The sequence below is a fragment of the Chelonia mydas genome, chromosome 3, assembly GCF_015237465.2.
Source record: "Chelonia mydas isolate rCheMyd1 chromosome 3, rCheMyd1.pri.v2, whole genome shotgun sequence".
NCBI lineage: Eukaryota > Metazoa > Chordata > Testudines > Cheloniidae > Chelonia > Chelonia mydas.
Genome location: NC_057851.1, coordinates 201,788,912 through 201,801,298, shown reverse-complemented (window position 1 = coordinate 201,801,298; position 12,387 = coordinate 201,788,912). Strand labels below are relative to the sequence as shown.

Here is a 12,387-nt window from a genome sequence, read left to right as displayed (position 1 = left end):
GGCGATTCAGTGTCCCGAAGAAGAGAAGGACACTGACGTTTATGGGCATGAAGATCTTTCATTGCATAGACACCGGTGTAGTAGGATTTGTTCTAGTCCTAATAGGCCTGATTCAACCCCCTAATTCACACTGAGTAGTACTTACATAAGGCGTCCCATTGACAACAAATGCTTGGCAGAATCAGGCCCCTTATTTGAATCCCTATTGGTAACAATAGAGCGGAGCAAGAAGAGCATTGCAGCAATTGCAAGGTATGGTGTCAATACCACAAATGTTTTCATCTCCAGTACTTACCCTGGGCAAAGCTTTGTGGGTTTTTTTCCATTGCTCTTACATGCTCATTAGACACAGAACAGCCTGGGGCACATACATGTGCCCTGGACACAGACCATGCCCTGAGTTAATTCCAGAATTACCCTTTGTGCAGGGCCCATTTGTGAAAAGCAAAACTGAAAACCGCCCAATTTGTGCATCAATGGGCTTGCACTCCCTGCTTTGCTGAGTGAGTGAGCCTTCTAGTCTTGTTGCTGAGTTTCCAAATCCCCGTGTCGAAAGCATGACTAGAGGGAAAAAAAGTTCTTCAAAAGCAGAGCGGTGTGTTAGAGTCACCGACAGCTCTGTGGTGGCGAGCGGTAACCGGGAGTGCTACCGGGGATGAGCCACTACGGAACAGACTTCATCACCATGGCTTTGAACTGTTCTCAAAGGCCCGGAGAGCCCCGCCCTTCACCCCCAGCCACACTCAAACCCGTTGACCCAGCCAGCTCTTCGGGTGAGGAGGCTTTGATGCAACTTCCGTCAGAGCCTGTCAGTGCTGCCATGGAGTTGCTGCTGAGTCACCAGTCACCAGCGTGGGATAGAAGGCGCTCCCTATGCCTGCTGCCCAGGAGTTAAGGTGTGAGTTTGAGCCTCTCCCAGGGTAACATGCAGCTGGACTGTGGGGTAGGCCCGACTGAGACCTGGACACTTCTCTATTCCACTGAACCCCTGCGCCTGCTTATTGGCTTCATTGCATTGACCACAATAGGGAATCGCTCTTCAAAGAGCATCTGGTGACATTTTTGTAGTCAAGTGCTTACTAAGGAGAGAAACAAAGTACACAGAGTGGCGGAGATGCTACTTATCAGCTCCGCAATGTACTTGTGCTTCGCTGATGTCATTCCACAGCAATGCACGCCGGCTGTCTTGACCCCAATACTTGTGCTTCAGAGCTAGAAGTGGCCACCAACCTCAGATGAGACAAATGGCAGGATCGAAGTGACAAGGGGCTGGAGAATGCGACATTCCCCATCTGTTCATGAGATGATCCCCCCCTTCACATACAGCTGCAATAAACCTCTCTCTAAAAATGATCAGAAACCTCCACAAGCGTCTACTCCACCTCCCTGGTACCCTTCTCAATGCTACAGCTGGGCGGTGAGGTCAATCCCAGCTCCGAGGTAGCACTTCCACGGAGGAAAGGCTACCCACCCCTTGTGTGACCCACCTATGGAATGACCAGAATTGCAGGCCTCCTGCTGGGGGAATACCGGGGACACCCCAGGAGGAACTTGCTCAAACGGAGGGGAGGCATAGGCAGAGCCATGGCTCTGCCCCCTACACGGCATACAGAGTGGTATTATGCTGCACCCTTTAAAGGGGTTGTAAAAGGGTTGCCACCTCCAGAGCACCTCCTGGTGGCACAGGGTGGCCTGATAGCATCCCTGCCTCGGTTTCCCCTCACTAGGTTTTTCTGTCTCTCCTAGAGATTCATGTGGCTCAACCCTCCAGTGGGGTCACTCTCCAAGTTCAACCCCCTTTTCGGGGCACTCAACATTCAAAACAAACACCACTGTTGACAGTAGTCCCAAATGAACACAAAGGGTTTCCTGCCCTCTCTGGGCTCAACACACAGTTCTCGCTCTCTGGCTCGGCAGGCTCTTCCATGCTGGAAGTCTCCCTTCTTCTAGGGCCAGATGACAGCTACCCCATCTTCCCTGGACTGGGAAAAGTCAGCCACCACTGCCTAGCTCCCCAGGCCTCTTGTGGAACAACGGCCCCAGCGCTGGTTCCCTGGATCCCAGACCTTCTCCCAAGGCCCACCACAGGGTCTGGCTCCACTTCAGTAATGCTTTCCCGCAGGGCCCTCTCCTGGGCTTCCTCCCATTTTAAGTCCTACACCCAGTGCAGGTGTGGCAGGGTGGGGGCTAACTGAACAGGGCTGGCTAGCCCTGGGCCTAGGGTTGCCAGGTGTCTCATTTTCGACTGGCACACCTGGTCGAAAAGGGACCCTGGCGGCTCCGGTCAGCACCACTAACTGGACTGTTAAAAGTCCAGTCAATGGCACAGAAGGGCTAAGGCAGGCTCCCTGCCTGCCATGACTCTGCGCATCTCCCGGAGGCAGCGGTATATGCCCCCTCTGGCTCCTATGCGTAGGGGCAGCCAGGGGGCTCCGCACACTGCTCCTGCCCCAAGCACCGGCTCTGCAGCTCCCAATGGCCGGGAACTGTGGCCAATGGAAGCTGCAGGGGCAGCACCTGCAGACAGGGCAGCACACAGAGCTACCTGGCCATGCTTCTGCAGAGGAGCCGGAGGGGTGACATGCCACTGCTTCTGGGAGCTGCCTGAGGTAAGCTCTGCCCGGAGCCTGCACCCCTCAGCCCCTGCCACACCCCAACCCCCTGCCCCAGCCCAGATCCCCCCCCATGCTCTGAACCCCTCAGCCCCAGTCAAGAGCCCCCTCCTGCACCCCAAACCCCTCAGCCCCATCACCGAGTCTGCACCCCCAGCCAGAGCCCTCACACCACCCCCACATCCTAACACCCTGCCCCAGCCCAGAGCCCCCTCCTGCACCCCAAATCCGTCATCCCCGGCCTGCAGCCCCAGCCAGAGCCCTCCTACACACACCCCGCCCCAACCCCCTGCCTCAACCTGGAGCTCCCTCCCCTACTCTGAACCCCTCGGCTCCATCCCACAGCCTAGGGTGACCAGGCATCTGGTTTTCGAGTGGCACACCCCGTCGAAAAGGGACCCTGGCAGCTCTGGTCAGCACCGCCAACCAGGCCATTAAAAGTCCGGCCAGCGGTGCTGCAGGGCTAAGGCAGGCTCCCTGGCTGTCCTGGCACCGCGGTGCACCCTGGAAGTGGCCAGCAAGTCCGGCTCCTAGGTGGGGGGCATGGGGCTTCATGCGCTGCTCCCACCCTGGGCACTGGCTCTGCAGCCAATGGGAGCTAGGGGGGCGGTGCCTGCAGGCGAGAGCCGTGCGCAGAGCCTCCTGGCACCCCCACCTAGGAGCCAGTCCTGCTGCTGGCCACTTCCAGGGTGCAGCACAGAGCCAGGACAGGGAGGGAGCCTGCCTTAGCTCCGCAGCACCGCTGACCAGGAGCCGCCCAAGGTAAGCCTGCGCCCCAAGCCCTTGCTTTTAGCCCCCCCCCCAACCCAGAGCCCCCTGCTGCACCCCAAACTCCTCATCCGTGGCCCTACCCCAGAGCTTGCACCCCCAGCCGGAGCCCTCACCCCCCTACACCCCAACCCCCTGCCTCATACCAGAGCTCCCTACCATACCCTGAACCCCTCATTTGCAGCCCCACCCCAGAGCCCGCACCCCCAGCCCAGAGCCTGTACCTCCTCCTGCACCCCAACCCCCTGCACCACAGCCCCCTCCCACACTCCAAATCCCTAGGCCCCACCCCCCACCCTGGAGGCCTGTCCTGTACCCCAGAGCCCGCACCCCCGGCCCAGAGCCCATACCCGCTCCCGCACCCCAACCCCCTGCCTCAACCCGCAGCCCCCTCCTGCACCTCAAAACCCTCATTCCCAGCCCCACCCCAGAGCTCACATCCCCAGCTGGAGCCCTCCCACCCCCCCAACTTCCTGCCCCAACCTGGAGCCCCCTCCCCCACCCTGAACCTCTCATTTCTGCCCCCCCCAGAGCCTGCACCCCCAGTTAGAATCCTCACCCCCTCCCGCACCCCAACCCCCGCCTCAGCCCAGTGAAAGTGAGTGAGGGTGAGGGAGAGTGAGCCACTGAGGGAGGGGGGAATGTAGTGAGCAAGGTCAGGATCTCTGGGAAGGGACGGGCCTAGGGTGTTCGGTTTTGTGCGATTAGAAAGTTGTCAACCCTAAAAGCACCAGAAGGATAAACCTTTCAAAGCAAACCTACAAAGAATCCGTGGCTGAGGTCAAACACAAGTTATTGGGCTGGAAGCAGGCATCATGCTGGGTGAAATTCTATGGCAAGGGATCAGACTAGATCATCACAATGCCCCCTAGAAATTACACTAAATGGATTAAAAACGAGGTAACTGATACATCACAAAAATAAGTGTGAATGTGGATCTCGGTCCGATGCAGGGGTTCCCAGTGGCGCACCCAGAGGGATCATTTCTTAGTCCAGTCAGACTGGGTGTGTTTCTGCAAGACATACTAAATTCTGTGCTCAATGCAGGAGTCACTGGGTGAAATTTTCTGGCCTATGCTAAGCCAGACATCAGACTAGACCATAATGGCCCCTTCTGGCCATGAAATCTATGATCCTAGGCACAGTAAGGAATTGTAGCTGCAAGATATTCTGACTCACAAGTCAAGACAGGCACATGGTGCGAGCTATTTTCATTCTGTTGTATCACATGAATTGCCTGCAACCAGAGGCCGGGCTGCAAAGGCGGTAGCAGCGTACCTCAAAAAAAACCCCCAGCCCCAGTCATTTTACTAACTGCAGCTGAAGTAGGTAAAGACGTCTACAAGCAAATGAGACGGTGATACTGTTTGCTGAAGGCAGGTTTAAGCTCCCTTTTTAACAACAAGTCATTTTTAAGGAGAGTGCTGACTCATTTTCATCCATGTAGCCCACGCAGTCGAGTTACTGTACCCAAGAGACAGGGCAGCGCTCTTCCTCCTGTTATGCCATAATTCGGGGGAGGGGGGGGTTCTTTCTCTCTCTCTCTTTTTTTTTTTTTTAGACCAAAAAAACAAAACCAAGTTACCAAAAATGCTTGTCATGTGACCCTGTGATACAGTAAATGAAACTGGGTCTACAGTAACTAGATAGGCTTGAAAAACAACGTTTCCAGCCGAAGATGAGCACCAGCCTTTCACTGAGCATCAAACTCTGTCAGTCAACAACATGGGAAATATAAATGCAGCCTTCAGGAACCTAGAAACGTACAAGCACATTGCTCGCTCGCTCTCACCGAGCAGCTTTACACCTTTATATCTGATGGTACAACACACTCGGATTACTGGCTTGTGGCTCTGCATTTGGATTAAATGACGAAGACTATTTGTAGCACAGAGCGTGATCCAAAGCTCACGGAAGTCAATGGGAGACCTTCAGTTGATTTCAGTGGGCTTTGCATCAGGTCTCCACTGAAACACAGTTATATATTACAGGTACATATGTTGCATTTCTGACCATTCTTGAATGAAAAACTTGCACTAACTGCAGGCAGCCCAGCAACAGAAGTTACCCTCCCTGTATGTAGCATGAAACAGCAAACTTCAGCCCCCTCCTCCCCTTGGCTTGTGCAATAACCCACATCAAACTGAGCTCAACTTTTGAACTTAATGGCTTCTTGATCAGTTTTCTTTACCATCTAACACGGCCAAGCGCTCTGTCTACAACAAGCAGCTACAAGCTGTAATGAATCCAGTGCATTCATTATTAGGAAAACTCACAAATCAAAAGTACATCTGCCAGTGGTATATGGATGGGAAAAAAAACCCCACAAAACCAAACAATTCCATCCTGCTAACTTTTCAGTGCACTGAATACATCAGTTCTGTGTCCCAGTGGGGCAAAGCTAAACCCACATTAGATTCTAATACATACTGCAAAATTATCACCAATACAAAAAGGACAGAAACATACTCACCAGGAGCTGTTTCCCCCCTCACTTTCCTAGGAGGAGGGTGCCTATGAAGATACGTATCTAGATTCTAGATATTTCTGCATTTGATTTAAAAATCAAGAAGTACTAGCTACACAGACATAATATCGCTTATTTCCCTCCATTAAGCAATGATGTCCAAAATGTTTAAGAGGGAAAAAAAAAACCCTCAATCTTCATTCTCATTGGAACAAAATTACTCATGCTGACTCACCAACCACTACTTCCTCTAGCTTCATTCTCTTCATACTTCTGAGTATGACTGGTCAATTTCTCAGGGTCTCTATCACAACTTCTGCTCTTCCAGGAAGAATAGCCTTTAATGACACCATGGGTGGGAAATGTTTTGTATATTCTTTGAACAGATCCTCCTGCCTCTTCTGTTTCTACAAAAGGCCAGGGAATCACCTCCAGAGGAAACAATAATGAATGATAAAGTAAACATCAGAAACAGAGAATATGAGTTTGAGAGTGAATTTAATGTCTTCACCACCTAGTCATGTACTGTATAATACAGTGACACTCAGACCTCAGGGGTTCAGGAGCCTAATGAGCGATCAACATTACCCAAAAGAGCCACAGCAGCGTGAATTCATTGTTTCATTTACTATTTTTATATCTACGTACATATGATTCTCACAGCAAAATGACTGACTGAGTATTATTATTTTATCCACTACAATTGGTTAACAACATAGTAAAAGCCTCCTGATTGGTTAATAATTAAATCACACGGTGTTTTAATATCACGCGCTGCAAAGAGTCGCAGAAGACGCATTAAAGAGCCTCTTGAGGCTCACGAGCCTCGGGCTGAGTGTCGCTGGTGTAATATGTTCGCTTATTAAACAGGTGACGTGAACGTTGGCTTGATAAAACGTGCTGACTGCAACGGGATTCAGTGAGTCCTTGTCTGGCTACAGAAAGAAAGAGGCCAAGTCTCTTTAAGGCGCTACACTTAAAGGGATTGGGGGTGGGGGCAATAGGAGAACTCACTTGTACAGAGCCAGGAGAGGAAAAAGAAGTGGAAGGACCAGGTATGGGGAAACATTGACCCAACATGTGCAGAGATAGCGGGTATTTAGACCCCCTACACCTTGATAGGAACTCACTCTCTCTACCTCGGGCCAGCAGCACCCACCCACCCCCAGGATGAGAGTAGGACGGGATTTCTGCGATTGGCTGAGCTTTTCACTCATCACTTTCTTCCTTTTTGAGCGGGGGAAGAATCTGTCCTGCAGCATTCACACTGGCCAGGCAGGGTGGGTTTATTCACCTTCCCCACAGCCGGTCAGGGACCTGGTAGGGATAGATACCAAGGTTAGGTCCAAATGTTGCAGTTGTCCCATGCAGGTCCTCGCTACAGAAGGGGTACCGTTCATGGATAAACAGGAGTTGGAAGAAGGTTTTGGGGAAGCATCCCATAAAGAAGTTGGGGAAAGAAGAGTGGATGGAGCTCTTAACATTGGGTAAAGCCAGGAGACAGCCTCCCCCCTTGCCCCTCATCTGAGGCAAGGTGGAAGCAGGGTACCAGCAATGGGCTACTGGCACCAGGATTAAGGAAATGAGGACTGCATGGTATGATTTATTGCTGGGTATTCTCAGATAAGTGAAGTGAATAAAGTTTTGGCCTAATTAAACCACACCCATTGGGTCTGGCCTTTCTTTCTGTGTGGCCAGGACAGTTAAAACCTGACCAGGAGTGGTGCTGGCTGCTCTCCGGGAGCATACGGTATGTAATTTTAAATTGCTGCTACGAGCAGCTCCGTGGCTATGCCTTCGAATAAACGTGTTGCGGGCTGATTTGCCACCGCATCCCTCTAGTTTTACAGTGGGGTCAACCCTCATGCTTCGGGTCATAACCAACCTCAAATTAACAGGGTTAGGAACTTCCCTCTCAACAGGTTATTCCATAACCATCTGATACTGGTTGTTTTGCACTTTCCCCTGATGCACCAGATGCCAGTCAATGTCAAAGACAGGATAGAGACCTCATGGGCCCTGCTCTGGTCTCATCTGGCAATTCCAGTGTTTCCAAGAAAGCCAGATCAGTCCCTCTGTAATTAACATGCATCCTGCTTTACGTGCATTTTTAAAGTTCTAAAATCTAGCCAACTGTCAGGTGTTTTAAGATCCATTTCTCCTATGGGCTCTCTCATTTAAAAACTGTACAGTTTCTGTTTAAAGTATATTAATTATAAAATAATAGTGAAAAAGATGCAGTAAGTGCTGACTCTGGAAATAATTAGACATTCGATGGAAATAAAACAAAAGTACATAATGTTTCCCTAGAGCTGAAAATGATCATGAGTCTCATTAGATTTGAGGTAGTGTCTATGCTAGCTGATACCTTAGTTCAGTTGAATTGTTTTGACTACAGCATGGTCTGTACGCATTCAGCAAATTACTGGAGAAAAGAAAACAAAGGAATATCACACTGAAAAGAGTGATTAGCAAATTCAACATTTTGCCACGGAATGAAAGCAACCAGGCAAACTGAAGACAACCCCATCGGGATTCTTACCTCAAATAAGGGATAAGCTACAGCATGTTAGATCTGACATACAGAAAAATTCAATAAATCACAGATTATTGCACTTCCTATATATAACGACGAATCAAACTGGTTTAGTAATGAGAAATTTTTCACTGCAGTTGTGTAGACTTAGGGCGTGTCTACACAGCACCGCAATCTGGACTAAGGGTGTAGAGTGTGCACCCAGTTAGAACCCTAACTGCTCCTTGTCCACCCTGCTGGTGCAGACTAAGGGTACCTAGTTCTCGTTGACGTAGTCCCAAGACTACAGTACCAGCAGGATCTACAAGGGGCACTCTAGTGCACACTCTGCTAAAGAGCTCTACAATTCACAGCCCTATAGTCTGGAAGTAGCACTGTGTAGACAAACTCCTACTGAGTAGCATCAAATGAGAAGAAGACCTAGAAAATGGGTAGAACATGGGATTCATTTGAACAAAACAGTCAAGAAAACACAAGCTATTTCTCTGAGTGAGTTTAGGCTGATTCATTGTTTCTCATCTTTAGAGTGTGAGTCAACAACCAATTTCATTAACTAAAACTTGCACTTTGGTTCTTTAAACTTAACCCAGTCAAACGTGTCTGGGTACGAGGTAGTGGGACACAGCACTACTGGAAATCTGGAGTCACATTTAGTTGATTCAGGATGGACCTGGGTGGATAACAGATGTTTTCAGTTCACTGGCAATTTAAAAAAATAATAATAATTTCAGGTCAAACCAGAAACAAAATTTTCAGCAAATCAAAAAGTCAAAAAAATTCTCTTCAGGTCAAACAAAATGTTTTGTTTCAGCAAAACTGAAATATTTTGTTTTGATTTCAACAGTTTTTCAACATTTTCGATTGTTTAATAGAATGAAAGGGTATTTTGAAATGAAAACTCAAAAGAACCAAAAAATTGAAATGTTTTGTTTAGAAAATGTCAAAATGAAACACTGATTTTTTTCTGAAATTTCATGTAGGTTTGTTTTAACCGAAACAATTTGACAAAACTTTCACAAAACGTTTTGGTGCCACCGAATCTGCATTTTTCACCAAAAAAGTTTCAGTTGAAAATTTTTGCCTAGCTCCAATTTAGATATAGTCTTCATTTGTGAAAGCTTAGTATCTTCTGAGATTGTGTGTGTGTTTGTTTTTAATATTCCAAGTCCTTTTCCCACACTGGATAATTTAAAGGAACTCATAGGTTCCCCGAAAACTTTTTTTGTACAGTTAATGGACATTACATGCGCCAGCAATTTCCGAAGGCCTTTGGAGGAGTAGCCTGTGAGTTTTGAGTCTGTTAATATACAAGAAAACAGACATTTGATCTGGGCTCTTCATATAGGCTGAGTGGCTAAAGAATCCTGGAGAAAGCCGGGGAAGACATAGGCAGGTGCCTCACTTTACGCATGTGGGTAGCTCTGTTTAAGTTATCAGGGCCATTGTGATAATGTCCCCTAATTCTGATCTCATCTGTGAAAAGTGAATGAAAGTTCATGTAGTGTCACAATACCCCACAACAAGTGGGGATGGGGACAAGTTCAGAAAAAAAAAGACCAAAAGATTGAATTAGTCCAAACAAAAAGGCCTACTGATGTTATTCAAAGACTGTGCTAAGATCACACCTGGTAAACAAGAACAGTGTGAGACCAGAAATCCATGCACCAAAACTGGTGTGTTGGAAATTAAGCCTAATTTGTGGACAAAATAATGAGGGGTTGGGCTCTTCCACCCACCACTCCCCCTTTCAGGTCCTCATAAAGAGACTTTGGGAAGGGCAACCATGACACTGGCTGATTGAAAGACCATCTCTTGGGACCCCAGATCTTCTTCATCCTAATCCTGAGAGATAGCTTGACCAGGCCAAGCCAGAGAGAGGGACCCAGATGATACCACCACCTTCACACTACTCAGAATGTGGGCATTTGTCTGTGCACTCCCTCCACCACCATGTGTCCTTTTGCTTCCCTGTCTTATTTCTTCTCTTATACCCTCTGTCTGAGGAGCATGTGGCTTAGCCGGCCAGGACTCTGTATTTTGCAACACTGCTGTAAGCCAGTGACTAGAGAGAGGCAGCTAAATGCAATGCCCTAGACAGCCTGACGCTGGCACGAGTTTGCCAAGTCTCGGAGTAGCCGATCAGACCCTGAGCTGTGCCTGTGTTTTTCCAGCAGTGAGCTTGCCAGTGAAAATCAGCACAGCTATTACCATCTTTAATACCCTCCAAGAGACTATTAAATGGGGTGGGGATTCCTTCTATAAACTCTCTCCAGCCAAAAGGGAGAGAGAGAACAAGGGATGTTGTTAAAACGAAAGCCTTACTTAATGCTTCACATTTCAAAGGCTTCAACTGTTTTTCCTTCTTTTTCTGTACCTTTAATAGAAGGTTAGAGGATGTTTAATGGGGTGCTTGCCATGGGACCAGGCAGGCTGAGGTCTCTGTATGCCAAACCTTGTTTAAAACTGTTGAATGTTGGACTGTGACTTGGTTACGTTCACACCTTTAACTCTTTGGGCGCATATATTCTACCTACATGAATACAACCAATGTGTTAGTAAGCATGCGAAGCATTGTGGCAGAGAAAATACCTTGAGGATGGAAGGCAGAGCTCATCTTGAGACACAGGAAAAGTCTTTCACCTTGTTTCACCATTACGCTCATGCGCTCCAGGCAATGCAAGACATCTCTAACAGAGAGGTGCCTGTCTTTGCCATTTTCTTTGAAGTAACACCTGCAAACAGGTTTAATAAAAATACAACCTTGTTAGCACTATGCGATGACTATCTCAGCCAACCAGGTAAAGAGGGGCATGTCACGTATTAAAAACTTAGACCCCAATCCTGCAGGGAGCCCTGCATCAACTGACCCTGCCCCGTGGATGCTCACCTACACAGAGCTCAGGGCCTTAAAGCATGCATTATTTTTTTCCATGAGGACTTTACATTTTCACAAGTAACTAGCAATTTTGGCTTCTTCATTTAAGGTGTACCGGCTCTCTGAAAATTAGGCCCTTTGAGGCAATCAAGATCTCTAGTCACTTTGGAAAATGAAGGTCAAAGTGTTCAGAGCAGTTATGTCAGCTCCCATTCCATGGGAGATGCCACCAAACTGGTGGCCTGTATCTTTTACAGGACTGCTTTTTTAAAAAAAATTCTTATTGTATGCCCTATGGAATGTAAGGCAAGAATATGAGAGGTGTGTATGGATCTGAGCCCAGGGCTGGTAGCTAGAAATTCCTGAATTCTAACCCCACCTCTTATATCGACTCTTCTCTGCCTCTGTTTCCCCTTCTGTAATGAAAGGATGATGATACTTTGTGTGTTTCTACACAGTGTGTTGAAGAGGGGAAGTGCCACACGAATACTAAGTATTAACAATATCAAAACCTTATGGAACCCACACAGTTTTGCAAAAAAAAAAAAAATAAAAAAGACTTTCCTGCTCCCGCTAGGCCGTCTCCTGTGTCAAGCAAAGTTCTGTGATAGGCATAATATCACCAGCAAAGTGTATTCTAAGGCATCTCCCATGCTGCCCGGTCAGATAGACCCTTTAAAGAAAACTGCAGCCACCACACTGGTTTTCTTCAACTCCCATCTTAAAACTCACGTTGGCTAGGATGCCTATGAAAAACTCAGCCATGTTTAGGCAGCTGGCGTGTTATGACTGCTACTCGCCATGCCAAGAGCATCTCGTTGTTATGTTGTTGCCCCCCATCTGTTTGCCATATCCTGCCCTCTTGTCATCACAGACTTAGCCTGTAAACTCTTTGGGGTCAAGACTATCTCTGTTCTGTGACTGTATACTGCTTAGCACACGGAGCTGGGGCTGCTAAACACTGCCCGGATGTAAATAAACTATAATCACAGAGAGCCAGAGTCGATGATGTCCAGCTGCTCCGGACACGGCAGCTCTTTAAGAAAATTGTTTTCAGCACAAATTTTGCTGAACTCCCTTCTTATGTGACTATTTTGGTCAGTCAGTCTCTAGTTCTAAATTATCCAAA

The 12,387-nt window shown here is 48.1% G+C and overlaps 1 long non-coding RNA gene across 4 annotated transcripts in view; it reads right to left on the bottom strand.

The window, feature by feature from the left end:
* Positions 1 to 12,387, bottom strand: part of LOC114019320 — a 162,807-nt gene that overhangs the window by 58,525 nt on the left and 91,895 nt on the right. For 2 of the 4 annotated variants that reach the window (XR_005224980.2, XR_003564413.3), the window contains one exon: positions 10,973 to 11,115. The exons of 1 other annotated variant lie outside the window; for it this stretch is intronic. This is a non-coding gene — a long non-coding RNA (uncharacterized LOC114019320). Of the gene's footprint in view, positions 1 to 5,853; positions 6,139 to 10,972; positions 11,116 to 12,387 lie in introns of those variants that run through there. One more of the 4 variants, XR_005224979.2, reaches the window with a different exon arrangement.